Below are 13,427 nucleotides of genomic sequence, written 5' to 3'. Positions count from 1 at the left end.
GATGCAATGTTCCATCTCATGCAAAAGGATTAGCTAGCAGTTTCTCTATGATACCCGAAGGAATTTCAAAGTAAACATTTCCAGTAGGTTCAATAGGTTGAGGAGAAACTCTTTGCTCTACTGGTCGGGGTGAAGATACCCTGAACAAGCCCCTCAAAGTATTATGTTCCATAGTAACAAGTGACAGTAAATTTCAGCACACTATATAAATTTTTCCTTACCAAAGGCACTTCACTCCCCGGCAACGGTGCCAGAAAAGAGTCTTGATGACCCACAAGCATAGGGATCTATCGTAGACTTTTCGATAAGTAGGAGTGTCGAACCCAACGTGGAGTAGAAGGAAATGATAAGCAGTTTTTAGTAAGGAATTCTCTGCAAGCACTGAAATTGTCGGTAACAGATAGTTTTGTGATAAGGTAATTTGTAACGAGTAGCAAGCAATAAAAGTAAATAAGGTGCAGCAAGATGGCCCAATCCTTTTTGTAGCAAAGGACAAGACCGGACAAACTCTTATATGAAGGAAAGCGCTCCCATGGACACATGGGAATTATCGTCAAACTAGTTTTCATCACATTCATATGATTCGCGTTCGGTACTTTGATAATTTGATATGTGGGTGGACCGGTGTTTGGGTACTGTCCTTACTTGGACAAGCATCCCACTTATGATTAACCCCCGTTGCAAGCATCTGCAACTACAACAGAAGTATTAAGGTAAACCTAACCATATCATGAAACATATGGATCCAAATCAGCCCCTTACGAAGCAACACATAAACTAGGGTTTAAGCTTCTGTCAGTCTAGCAACACATAAACAATTGTGAAGTGTCATGTAGTCGACGTTCACATGACACCACTAGAGGGATGACAACATACATCTCATCAAAATATCGAACGAATACCAAATTCACATGACTACTTATAGCAAGACTTCTCCCATGTCCTCGGGAACAAATGTAACTACTCACAAATCATATTCATGTTCATAATCAGAGGGGTATTAATATGCATAATGGATCTAAACATATGATCTTCCACCAAGTAAACCAACTAGCATCAATTATAAGGAGTAATCAACACTACTAGCAACCCACAGGTATCAATCTGAGGTTTGGGTACAAAGATTGGATACAAGAGATGAATTAGGGTTTGAGATGAGATGGTGCTAGTGAAGATGTTGATGGAGATTGACCCCCTCCCAATGAGAGGATAGTTGGTGATGACGATGGTGATGATTTCCCCCTCTCGGAGAGAAGTTTCCCCAGCAGAACAGCTCTACCGGAGCCCTAGATTGGTTCCGCCAAGGTTCCGCCTCGTGGCGGCGGAGTTTCTTCCCCAAAGCTTGCCTTTTTTTTCTCGGACCAAAGACCTCATATAGCAGAAGATGGGCATCAGACAGCCACCAGGGGGCCCACGAGGCAGGGGGCGCGCCCAGGGGGGTAGGGCGCGCCCCCACCCTCGCGGCCAGGGTGTGGGCCCCCTTTGGAACTTTCTTTGCTCGATATTTTTTATCTATTCTGGAAATAACTTCCATGAAGTTTTAGGACTTTTGGAGCTATGTAGAATAGGTCTCTAATATTTGCTCCCTTTCCAGCCCAGAATCCCAGCTACCAGCATTCTCCCTCTTCATGTAAACCTTGTAAAATAAGAGAGAATAGGCATAAGTATTGTGACATAATGTGTAATAACAGCCCATAATGCAATAAATATCGATATAAAAGCATGATGCAAAATGGACGTATCATTCCCCGTTATGTCCCGAGTGGGTATTGTTGCATATCAGTTGGAACTACCCCCAAAATTGTCGGAAGTACACAACGTGTTTCATGTTTCACAATTGAGGCGATGCATATCGCCGCCTGAGAAAAAGACTGATATGACAGAAATAGAGTTGGCAAAGGATTTAACATATGAAGAGAGACCGGTCAGAATTTTGGGTCGGATGGAAAGGGTCACTCATAGTAAAGCAAGGAAGTTTTACAAAGTTAAGTGGGAGCATCACACAGAGGCAGAATCGACTTGGGAACAAGAAGAATTTCTAAAGGCCCGACTGCCAAACCTTGCCAAACTTCGCCACGATCATCGTCCCGACCCTCTTAACTCCCTCCTGGCGCTCGCCGACGCCGGAGCTCGCCGCAGCGAGCACGGGCACGGTCCGGCCAACTCAACAGTGCGCTGCGCACTGTGCTCGTCGCCACCCTCTCGCCCATGTGCTCTTCTCCATCGCCCATTGTGCCCGCGTGAGCTGCGTCGCCTTCCCCCTCGCTCACTAACACCGTTCGTCGCCGGGCACCGTGTCCAGGTGTCCTCCGGCGGAGCCCGAACCCCCCCTCGTCGCTCAGCTATAAATAGAGCCCTCCCCAGCCTCCTCGAGCATCATCCACGCCTCACACACACTCCATGATTGTCGTTGTGGGCGCACGATAGATGCCAAGGGATGGCTAAAGAGAGGAGGAGGCTCGAGGGCGCTGGTGGACTCCAGAGGCGAGGTTGGTATGAGCGGGCGCGGGACGCCGGACATACCCAGGTTCAAGGCTCTCCGGAGAGATAATACCCCTAGTCCTGCTGAGTGTTGTTGTATGATTGATAGTACAATGCTACTCCTGGAGCTGTATGGAGGAGGAGGGAAGCTGACCAAGGCTTAGGCAGTTCCCTCTCCTTGGGTGTTGCTAACTAGGAGTGTGTGCATGTCTGTCTCTCTTTTTCCTCTCTGTGCATGAGGGCTCCTAGGGGGTCTTATAGGCCAACCCCCCAGGGGTACAATGGTAATGTTACAAGTCGGTAGGCCCGTATTGTCGGTGTCCGGGGTCCCGGGCTGGGTCCCCGCTGAGGGCTTGTGGTTCGCCGGGTTCCCCTAGGTGCGAGCCCCGCATGCCTAGGGGGATTGTGTGCCGTCTTGTCGATCGTCAGGGCGTGGCCGAGTCGAGTCGCGTACAGTGCTCTCCGTCAAGTCGCCGCTTGATGTTGTCAACGGTGAAGGCGGGGGAACTGTTGCTACGTACCCGCTGACCAGAGGTATGAGTGGGGTACTATTGCCTCGGTCATCATTGATTGAAGTCTTGTCCCCATCATACGACCTGGATGGGACAGGAGCTGACCCGTGGCTGGATTGTGTAGCACGCCACGGGTGGCGCTGGCTTGTTGAGGAGGCTTTGGCCGTGCCGGGTTCGACTGTCTTGCACTAATTGTTGGGGCCGAGTCGGCGTGTCTTGCCGGGTCGGCTCGTCTGGCCGGCTTGCAGGGCTTGGCCGGGTCGAGCGAACCGGCCAAGCGCGTGCCGGTATTGAGGGGCAATGCCAACCCTGTTGTTTTTGAAGAGGATCCGGGTTCCGTTGCCTGCCTGGGGTCCATCCCCCCGACAGTAGTCCCCGAAGCTGTGAAGGTCCGCCGTCTTCGGATGAGTGGGCCTTTGCAGTTTCCCCCTTAAGCAAGGTGGATTCTGCGAGCGCTGGGTCCAGCAACACCCATTGCGTGCTGGTTTTCTCGTAAACTGGATTGTGGCATCCCAGCCGTGGCGGGGACCGAGGAATCCGCTGAATCTTGGGGCAATCCATTGGGCTTCACGCGGGCGATCCCACTTCCCCACTTCCCCACTTCCCCATGTTCAAACCGAGGGTTATAAATTGGGGGGCAGGGGGGCGGCGGACATTATTCTCGCTCGCGCCCTCCCATCCCCTTGCTCTCTCTCGCTCTGCTCTTTGCAACCGACGCACTATGGTGCCCACTGCTCCGAGCAAAACTCCTTCGTCGTCAATCTTCCTTCTTCTTCTTCTTCTTCTGATCATGTCACTGCCATCGGGATCCTGGATGGGCTCGAACGTCACCGCCGAGGACATCACCCGACTCCGGGCGACGCGGCGCCTGCCGCGGGAGACGGACATCAGCGTCCACCTGCCGCAGGGCGAGCAGAGGCCTTAGCCCGAGAGGCAGGAGCGCGTGGTCTTCCTCACACACTTCGAGCGTGGATTCGGGCTGCCGGTGAGCACCTTCTTCCGTGCGTTCTTGGAGTTCTTCGGGCTCCAGCCGCATCATCTTGGCGTCGGCGCCATCGTCCAGCTCTCCGGCTTCGTCACCCTCTGCGAGGGGTACCTTGGGGTCGAGCCTATGATCAACCTCTGGGCGCGCTTCTTCTCCTTGAAGCAGCAGGGCCCGTCGGCCGGGGAGTTCGCTGACTGCGGTGTCGCCGTCATCTCGAAGCGATCGGGGGCGGACTTCCCCAAGATCCTGCTGGAGGATTCTGCCAAGAAGTGGCAGAACTCCTTCTTCTATGTCTGCAACCTTGGCGCGGACCGCATCAATCTTCCGGCCTTCACCATCGCACCGTCGCCGGCGAAGACGAACTGGGGCTACTCGCCCCGGCGCCCGTCGCAGGAGATCATCAATCTCTGCGAGCGGGTGACGGTGATGAGGACGCGGGAGGGGCTCACCGGCACCGACCTCCTCGCCGCGTTCATCAAGTGCCGGGTTCTTCCGCTGCAAGGGCGCTCCTGCCTCATCGGTGAGATGGTCGACCTTCAAGACCCCAACCGCATGGGGTCGACGTGGCTGTCCGTGGCGTAGATCGCGCACGGCGTGAACGACATCTCCAAGGCCAACCTTGGGGAGGACTGGGAGTTCAGCAAGGCGCCATATAGCCGGTCGAACCCAGCGCCGCAGGTGAGTGTCTGGTCTTCTTACTTTGCCGCCGTCCACCTTCTCGTCCGTCCTGACATGACGCGGGTTGTACTTCTGAACGCGACTCGACATCCTTACGCCTAGGCCTCGTCGCAGGTGGCGCCGGTGGCGCCAGAGGAGCGCGCAGCTCGAGGCGGGAAGGAGGAGGCCGATGTGACGCCCTCGATTCAATCGTACACTAATCATACACGCAAATGTGTACGATCAAGATCAAGGACTCACGGGAGGATATCACAACACAACTCTAGGCACAAATTAAAATAATACAAGCTTTATATTACAAGCCAGGGGCCTCGAGGGCTCGAATACATAAGCTCGAATACCCAAGAGTCAGCGGAAGCAACAATATCTGAGTACAGACATAAGTTAGACAAGTTTGCCTTAAGAAGGCTAGAACAAAGCAACACGATTGAGGAGGCAAGGCCTCCTGCCTGGGAGCCTTCTAACTACTCCTAGTCGTCTGTGGTCTTCACGTAGTAGTAGGCATCCTCCGGATAGTAGTAGTCATCAGTGGCATCGTCTGGCTCCTGGGATCCGTCATCTGGTCGCAACAATCGGGTATGGGGCAAAAAGAAGTAGCAAAGCAACTGTGAGTACCCATCCAAAGTACTCGCAAGACTTACATCAGATCTAAACTAAGTATGCATCTGTATCAAAGGGAATGGGTTGTATCTGTGGACTAAACTGCAGAATGCCAGAAGGGAAGGGGAAAGCCTAGCCTATCGAAGACTAGCATCTGCGAGCATCTTCAAGCATCTTGTAGCATATAGAAGAGTACAGATCAACATAATGTAAGTAGTAGTGTTATCAACCTCGGCCAGAGATCCTTTCTCGACTCCCTGCGAGAAAGCAATCCCAGAGCCATACTATCCAGTTATCATCTCATATCCAAGTCTCATATCCATGTCTCATCTCAAGTATCCAGTTCTAGTTGTATCGATTAGGATACAACTCCAAGTGTCCGTTACCGTAGGACAGGCTATCGATAGTTGTTTTCTTCCCTGCAGGGGTGCACCAACTTACCCACCACGCTCGATTAACTCTGACCGGACACAGTTTCCTGGGTCATGCCCGGCCTCGGCCAAACAATACGCCACAACCCGACCTAGGCTTAATAGAGAGTCCAGCATGCCGGACTAAACGTATGCCCCCAGGGGTCATGGGCCATCTCCCCGGGAACTCCTGCACGTTGTGTACGCGGCCGGTGAGCAGACCTAGCTACCTCCTTCAACAAGGCAGGAGCTTACGCAGTCCAACCCAGCGCGCGCCGCTCATTCGCTGACATCTATTAAACTTCGACTGATGCATACGATGCAGAACACCCATACTTTGCCCACATGATGGTTAGTGCTATCAGTCCAAAGGCCCCTCGGATCAAATATCCAAATCGTAGTGGATTAGGAATGCGCGGTAACGAGTAGAGACTCATGATCGATGTGACCCCGTCGCCCCGTCTCGAGTACTTGCTGCAAGGGCTAAGAATGCCCGGCCAAACCTCGTAAGTATCTCGCGGGCACCTTCCAGGTCAACCCGACTCCACATCACTCGCTATTAAGCTCGCGCGGGTACCCCTCAGGGTCGACCCGTCTTTAGTAACATGGTTCAGTGTAAAGTCATAGTAACCATAGTAACTGTGTGTCTAACACCAAAGGGAAAACCCGAGGAATCACCCCCAGTGAATTCCACTCGATGTTGTCATTAAGGTGAACGTAAGAGGATCCCCCCTCGAGGTTCACGTTTGATGGGTTGCACGACAGAGCCGTAACGGAAGTGGTTAAGGAGGAAATCACCCTCGATGACCTCGACCGTAAAGCTACACTACGGAGATCTCATCAGGAGTGATGTAAGAGGTTCCACCCTCGGCACTCGATGGTAACTCTGCAGAGTCGTACAACTAGGGGGGTGATGTGCGGTGTCGGGGCCTGGACGCCGATCACATTGATCGAGTCATCGAACATAAAGCGGGTCAACTGGGACAAGGTGGGGGTCACTGATGGATCTCTAACCAACCTATACTACGCAGTTTAGGATAAGTAGGTAAGGTATAAAAGCAGGTAACAACAACAGGCTATGCATCAGAGTAGGATCATAAAGAAAGTAGTAGTAGTTCTAATGCAAGCATGAGAGGAAAAGAAATAGGCGATATCAGAATGCTCAAGGGGGTTTGCTTGCCTGGTTGCTCAGACAAGGAGGGGTCGTCGGTGACGTAGTCTATCACAGTGGCATCATCGGTCTCGGGGTCTACCAGAGAAAAGAGGGAGAAGAAACAGTAAATACAGAGCAAACAATGCATCACAAGGCATAACATGACGACGGGCAGAGCTAGGGTTGCCCTAATGTAGCACTACACGTTGCAGACGGAGGGGATAAACATCCGAGGATGAATTCCCGACATTAGGTGGATTCCGGACAGATGAAAGAGAGGGGACGGTTCCATGTTCAACATGCTAGGGGCATGTGACAGATGAATGGACCACACATTCAGATTCGTGGGATTTTTCTGAGCAACTTTCATATAGAAAACATTTTCATCCGAGCTACGGTTTAATTTCTATTAATTTTCAAAGATTAAAGTAATTTCTGGAATTATTTTATTTACAGAAAAAGATATATGACGTCAGCATGATGTCACAGTGACATCAGCAGGTCAACAGACGGCTAACCAGGTCAAACCTGACATGTGGGTCCAGTGGGACCCACATGTCAGCCTCTCTGACTTTAACAGTGTTAATTTAGACTAACAGAGGGTTAATTAGAGGGTGCGCCCCACTTGTCAGTGTCTCATTTAGTTAACTAATTAGTTTTCATTTACTAAGCGTTTTAGTTAATTAACTAGGCGGTGGGGGCCCGCATGTCAGAGACACGGGGCTGCCACGTCAGCAGTTGACTGGGTCAACCCAGTCAACTGGGACCCGCGGGGCCCAGTGGCAGTGGCTCTGGGGTGGCCCCAGGCCAGCCACGTCAGCGGTGGCCGGCGGCTCGACGCCGGCGACGCCAAAATGCGGTGGAGGGCCTCGGGCCTCGTTGGATTTCGCCTACAGGCGACCATTTCGCGCGCGCTAGGGTGCGTTCGAACGAGTAGATGACGACGAGTCGAACTGTGGTGGTTATGTGGCCGGAGGTGGCCGAAAACGAGGCCGGCGACGAGCTACGACGGCAGTGGTTCTTCGGGTGTGAACAGAACGCGGCTCCTGGGGGGTGTTTTGAGAGAGCTAGGTGGCTGGGCGGTTTCCTGGGCGCGCCAGAAGCATGACGGTCAAGACGGCAGGGCTCGGGCGGCTGCGCTTCGAGCTGCACGCCGGCAATGGCGAACGGCAGCGCGTGGCGCCGGTGTTGGCTAGCTACGGGGAAGCATCTCGCAAACGGAGGGGGAAGAGGAGAGGGAGAGATGCTCACGTAGGGGCTCACGAAGGCCGGTGCTCAGATTAGTAGCAGTAGCAGTCGTGGGAGGTCGACGGAGTTCCGCGGCGGCCGGAGAAGAGGACGATGATGATGCGGCAGCTATGGGGTTCCCCGACTCCAACCGAACGCAACAAGGGAAGGGGAGGACGCTGGTGGAGCTTGCCGTTGCAGTCAGCAATCACGGGGCCGCTGGTAGCCGGGGAAACGACGGAGCCGCGGTGGCGATGGCGTTCGGTGAGGGGGAGAGAAGGGGATCTGGGGGAGAGGGAGAGGCAGGGGGACGGAGAGGCGGGAGTGGGCAAGTGGGGAGGGGGCCCGAGGAGGCGAGGGTTGCTGGGGGCCTTATCCTCCCGGTCATCACCGGCGAGGGGGTTCGGCGGCGACGAGCGGGCGCGGTCGCTCGCACAGTGGAGGAGGGGGAAGACGATAGGGGGGAGTGGGCCGGCCTAGCATGGGCCAGTTGGCTCGGGTGGAGGGGTGGGCCGAGGCCCAGGGGGAGGCCAGGGGCTCTGGCCCTTTCCTTTTTTTATTTGCTTTCCCCTTTTTCTTTTCTTTTACTTTTTAGCTTTCTATTTTAGCTATTTTAGGCCACCTACACATTTTGCAAAAATGTTGGTTCACCACCAATATTACTAGAAGAATACTTTCCACATGATGAACATTTTAGTTTTCATGTTTGAGCATTTTAAATTTCACACAAGATTTGAATTTGAATTCAACTGGAATTTGAAAGAGAGAGGAGACAAAGATGATCAAGCACTTGTTTAGAAAAATAATTAACTTAACCCCAGGGGTTACTGTAGCATCATTACACCGGGGTGTTACAGCCGAGTTGGACGCCGACGCTGGGCGTCGTGCGGGTAAGCCTCATGTTTTCCTTCGTGTGCCTTGAATTGCTGATCGCAGCTCGGAACGGTTGACGTTGACGCCAGTTGTTGGTGTAGCGGCGTTGGGCGGGGGAGGCGGCGACGCGGGCGGAGCCGGGTCTTCGCACGGCGCCGCCCGCATGGAAAAGACAGCGTCGTGCCGCGACCCCAGGCCCCGAAGCGCATGGCGGACCCGGCTGGGGCCGGGAGGCCGGCCAAGAGGAAGCGTGGCTGCGGGCACGGGGGACCAACCCCGGTCCCGGTCTTGGCGGGGTAAGCCTCATCTCTTGTTTGCGCTTGGCTTTTCTTTTCTTGAGCTAGTATTGTTTCTTTTCTGCTTATTCCATCTTCTTCTTTAGGTCACCAATCGCGCTTGCGAGGGCGGCGGCGGAAGCCGCGGCCGCCGAAGGGGCCAAGTTCCGCAGGAGCCGGTCCGACCTCGCCGACCAGGCCGAGGTGGAGGAACAGGCCGACTCAGAACTCGGCCTGGATCCGAAAGACGCCGAAGCCGTGGCCTGGCGGGATAGGAACCGGGCCGAGGCGGAGCTGAAGGCGACGTCGGTCCGCGCTTGGACCGACGCGGCAGCGGTATGGGCGCGAGGCGGCGCGGAGCCGACCTGGCGCGAGATGCCAGAGGGCATGATGGTGGCGGCGACGGTCTTTGAGCCGTCGTAGGTGAGGGAGCGCGACCGTGGAGGCCGGGCTGCAGTGGCGATCCCCGACCGGGCGGTCGTGGAGGTGGCGGACGACTCCCCGCCGCGGGCTGACGTGGTCGGGCAAGCGGGGGCTGATGATGGTGGAGGCGGCGCCGTTCTGGAGGAGATGCTGCGAGCGGCGGTGCCGGAGGCCACCCCGGCAGCTGGCCCGGAGCCGGCAACGCAGGGCGTCCCGGCGTCCGGGTTGGAGATGGCTACGCAGGGCATCCCGGCGTCCGAGTCGTCGTCGGCGCCGGGAGGGGTGTCGGAGGAGGTGCTGGCCGCGTCGCGAGCGGCCAACGGGGAGTACGCCATGGTGCCCCGGCAGGGAGGGCGCCGAGCTGCCGTGCTGCAGCCGGCGGGGAGCGGGGGCGCCGTTGTCTTCGGGCCCCAGGCCCAAGAGGAGGCGGCGCTGGATGCCGTCAGTCGCCGCCTGCGAGGCCAGATGGAATGGCTCGAGGCCTTCGCCTAGGCCGAGGTGGAGTGGACGCGTGACCTGGAGCGCGCCGTTCTGGTTAGTTTTCTTGTAATTTCTTCTTTGTGGGGGCGCGCCAGTGCACCCACTGGGTGTAGCCCCCGAGGTTCGGGCCAACTACGTAGTAGTTGGGTCGAATCTTTAGAGTGCTGGCCTTGTTCTGACTTCTGCTTTCTTCAGCATCTCGACGCTTTCCGGGTTGCCACCTTCAATCGTCTCCTGGGCAAGCACCGGGAGCTCAAGGAGCGGCTTGCCGCCAAGGCGGAGGAGCTCCGCGTTGCCGCAGGTATTCTCATGCTCTTTTCTAGTGGGGGCGCGCTAGCACACCCACCGGGTGTAGCCCCCAAGATTCGGGCCAATTGTGTAACAGTTGGGCTGAATCTTAAGTTTTGCTTTTTCTTCTGCTGAGTCCTTCTTTTTCGCAGCCGAGGTGCTGTCCTGACGGGCTCGTCTGCTCCGGGCCGGTCATCACTATGACCGGCTCGTTGCCGACACCGGCCGTCTTGGCGTCGAGGGGGCGGAGGCGGCCACGGCTCGGCGGTCTCTTGACGAGGCCAACCGGCTGCATGAGCAGCTGGCGGGTCACAAGAGCAGCCTCGAGCCCGAGGTGGAGCTCCTCAAGGTGGAGGCCGCCAAGGCGGCAGAGGCGTAGGGGGCCCTGGTGGAGGCGGACCAGCAGTGCGGCCCGCTGGCCGACGACAAGGGTCGGCTCCAGGCCGAGGTGGATCGCCTGCGGGAGCGGGTCGCCACGGCTGAGGGGGCTCGTCAAGACGAGGCCCGTCGCCGCGAGGCGGCCGAGGACAAGGGTGCCAAGATGAAGGCGGCCCTTGCCAAGGCGGCAGATCTGGAGAAGGCGCTCAAGGAGCGCGACCGCGCCATCGAACGGGAGTGGCGTGGTATGTTGCTTGAAGTGCAGCACCTGGAAGAGTCCTTCTCCAATATGTGCCTTTTCTTGTTGTTAGCCGGTTTGGGATCCGGCTTTTCTTCCTTGTTGTTCTTCTTCTAACTTGCTTCTTCCTTTGCGGTAGGGGCCTTCCCGAAGACGCAGCGGCTGGCGGAGGAAGCCGTCTGCCATCAGTGCGACCCGACCGGCGTTGTTGGGTCCGGGACGGATCCACGGGTGGCCTGGACCTTCCCGGAGATCATTGCCGCCACCGAGGCCCACTTGGAGGCCCTGGGAACGCAGCTGGGGCGGCTGTCCCAGGCCGGCACCGCGATGACGGCGGCTCTATGGCCGGACTCCGTCCAACCGAGCAGCTTCTTGCGCCCGGCGCGTTGGTTGGAGATGGGGCCGGACCGGCTTGGCGAGTGGCATGTCTCCACCACTTGTGCTGGCGCTGAGATGGCGCTCTGATTCGCGCTGTCCTGGCATCCGGACCTACAGCTGGACGCGTTGATGGGCCAACGGGCCGGTTCGGGGCAGCACTTGCACGAGCATGCCGGCCGGATCGCCTCCCGGGCCAGCTACATCCCCGAGTTCACCTTCCATGATGAGTTCCATCCGGAGCGGACGGAAGACGGAAGGGTCGTGGACAGCGACGACTACGGCTTGCTCCTCCACGATCCGGAGGGGAGCTCGGAGGAGACGAGCGTCTACCACGACGCGGGTGCTGAGGAGGGCACCGGCGCCAAGCTGGACCTGCAGGCCGCCAGGGGAGAGCCGTCAACGTCGCGACGCGGTGCTGGAGATTCCTAAGATACTTTGTAAATTTTGTTAAATAGCAGGTCCACCCACCCACCGGGGGTTTTAGGGTGTAATGAACTTGGGCCGTGGGCCTTTATTTAAGTACTTGTGTGGATGTCGTGGGTGCTTTTGCTTTTTGCCTTCCGTTTTTTGGACAGATTTCATGCGGTTTTCCTTTCTAAAACCTCCCCCCGCGACTCAGACGGCCTAGGCTCCGGTCCGTGACAAGGAGTTCGGTTCTTTGAGAGGAGCGCACAGGACTTGGGTCCCTTGAAACGTTGAGCGCGAGCGAAACACCCACTGGGCCGGCTGGCGGCAATCCGGCGAAGCCGGTTGGCGGGCAGCCGGTCGTGCGACTGTTCATTTGATGAATGGTGGGCCGGGTTGATCAACCCGGCAGCCTTTGACTTAGTGTATGAAGCGTAAAGGAGCTTTGGCTCGTTGTGCTTGCCAGCCGACAACCAAAGATGGATCTGTGGCTTTAGGGCGAAGTGGGGGACCGCGGCATCCTAACTTTATCAGGAATCACCAAGTAAGGCGGCGGGGTGGCGACCGAGCCGGCCAGCCCCCGAGCCCCCGGGTCGAGCGAGTCAGACCGGTGGTCGGGTTCAGTGCTATAGTGATGCAAGAAGATAGGAACACAATAAATTGGTCGGGAAAAGGCAGCCCCCGAGTCTCGTTTGGGGACCCCATAGTTTCATGCGTTTACAAAAGGCGACGATACATACGCTCGTGCGGCTAACTGTAAAACGGACGGAGGAGTTCCGCGTTCCACGGCCGGGTCGTTTCTTCATCGGCGGTGTCCCTCTTCCGCTTCCTTGACTTGCGTGCGTCGATGAGGTAGTAGGCGTTGCGGTCGCACAAGGCCTTGCTTACGATGAATGGGCCTTCCCATGGAGGGGACATCTTGTGCTGGCCTACCTGCTCTTGGACGAGTCGGAGGACGAGATCGCCCTCGCGGAATGTGAGGGGCTTGATCTTCTTGCTGTGGTAGTGCCTCAGGCCTTGCTGGTCGATGGCGGAGCGACTGAGCGCCAGGAGGTGTGCTTCTTCGAGCAGGCCGACGCCATCCTCGCGGGCTTCTCTAGCTTCAGCTTCGGTGTACATCGTGATGAGCGGCGAGTCGAACTCGACATCGGTCGGGATGACGGCTTCGGCTCCGTCGACGAGGAAGAACAGGGTGAACCCGGTCGACCGATTCGGCGTGGTGCGTAGCCTCCAGAGAACGGCTGGCAACTCGTCAAGCCAGCTGCCGGGCGAGCAGATGAGCGGCTCAACGAGTCGCGGCTTGACGCCGGATAGGATGAGTCCATTGGCCCGCTCGACCTGCCCGTTCGACTGCGGATGCGCAACGGAGGCCAGGTCGAGGTGGATGCCGGAGACGGAGCAATATTGTTCGAGCGCGCCCTTGGCGAAGTTGGTGCCGTTGTCGGTGATGATGCTATTTGGCATGCCGTAGCGCACTGCTATGTCCTTGATGAACTGGACGACTGTTGGCCTGTCCAGTTTCTTGATTGGTCTTGCCTCGATCCTCTTGGTGAATTTGTCCACTGTCACCAGCAAGTGCGTCATGCCGCCTCGAGCGGTTTTGAAGGGTCCCACCATGTCGAGCCCCTAGACCGCGAAGGGCC

The sequence above is a fragment of the Triticum urartu genome, chromosome 7A, assembly GCF_056163025.1.
Source record: "Triticum urartu cultivar PI428250 chromosome 7A, HENAU_Tu73, whole genome shotgun sequence".
Classification (NCBI taxonomy): Eukaryota; Viridiplantae; Streptophyta; class Magnoliopsida; order Poales; family Poaceae; genus Triticum; species Triticum urartu.
This window is presented reverse-complemented; position numbering follows the sequence as displayed.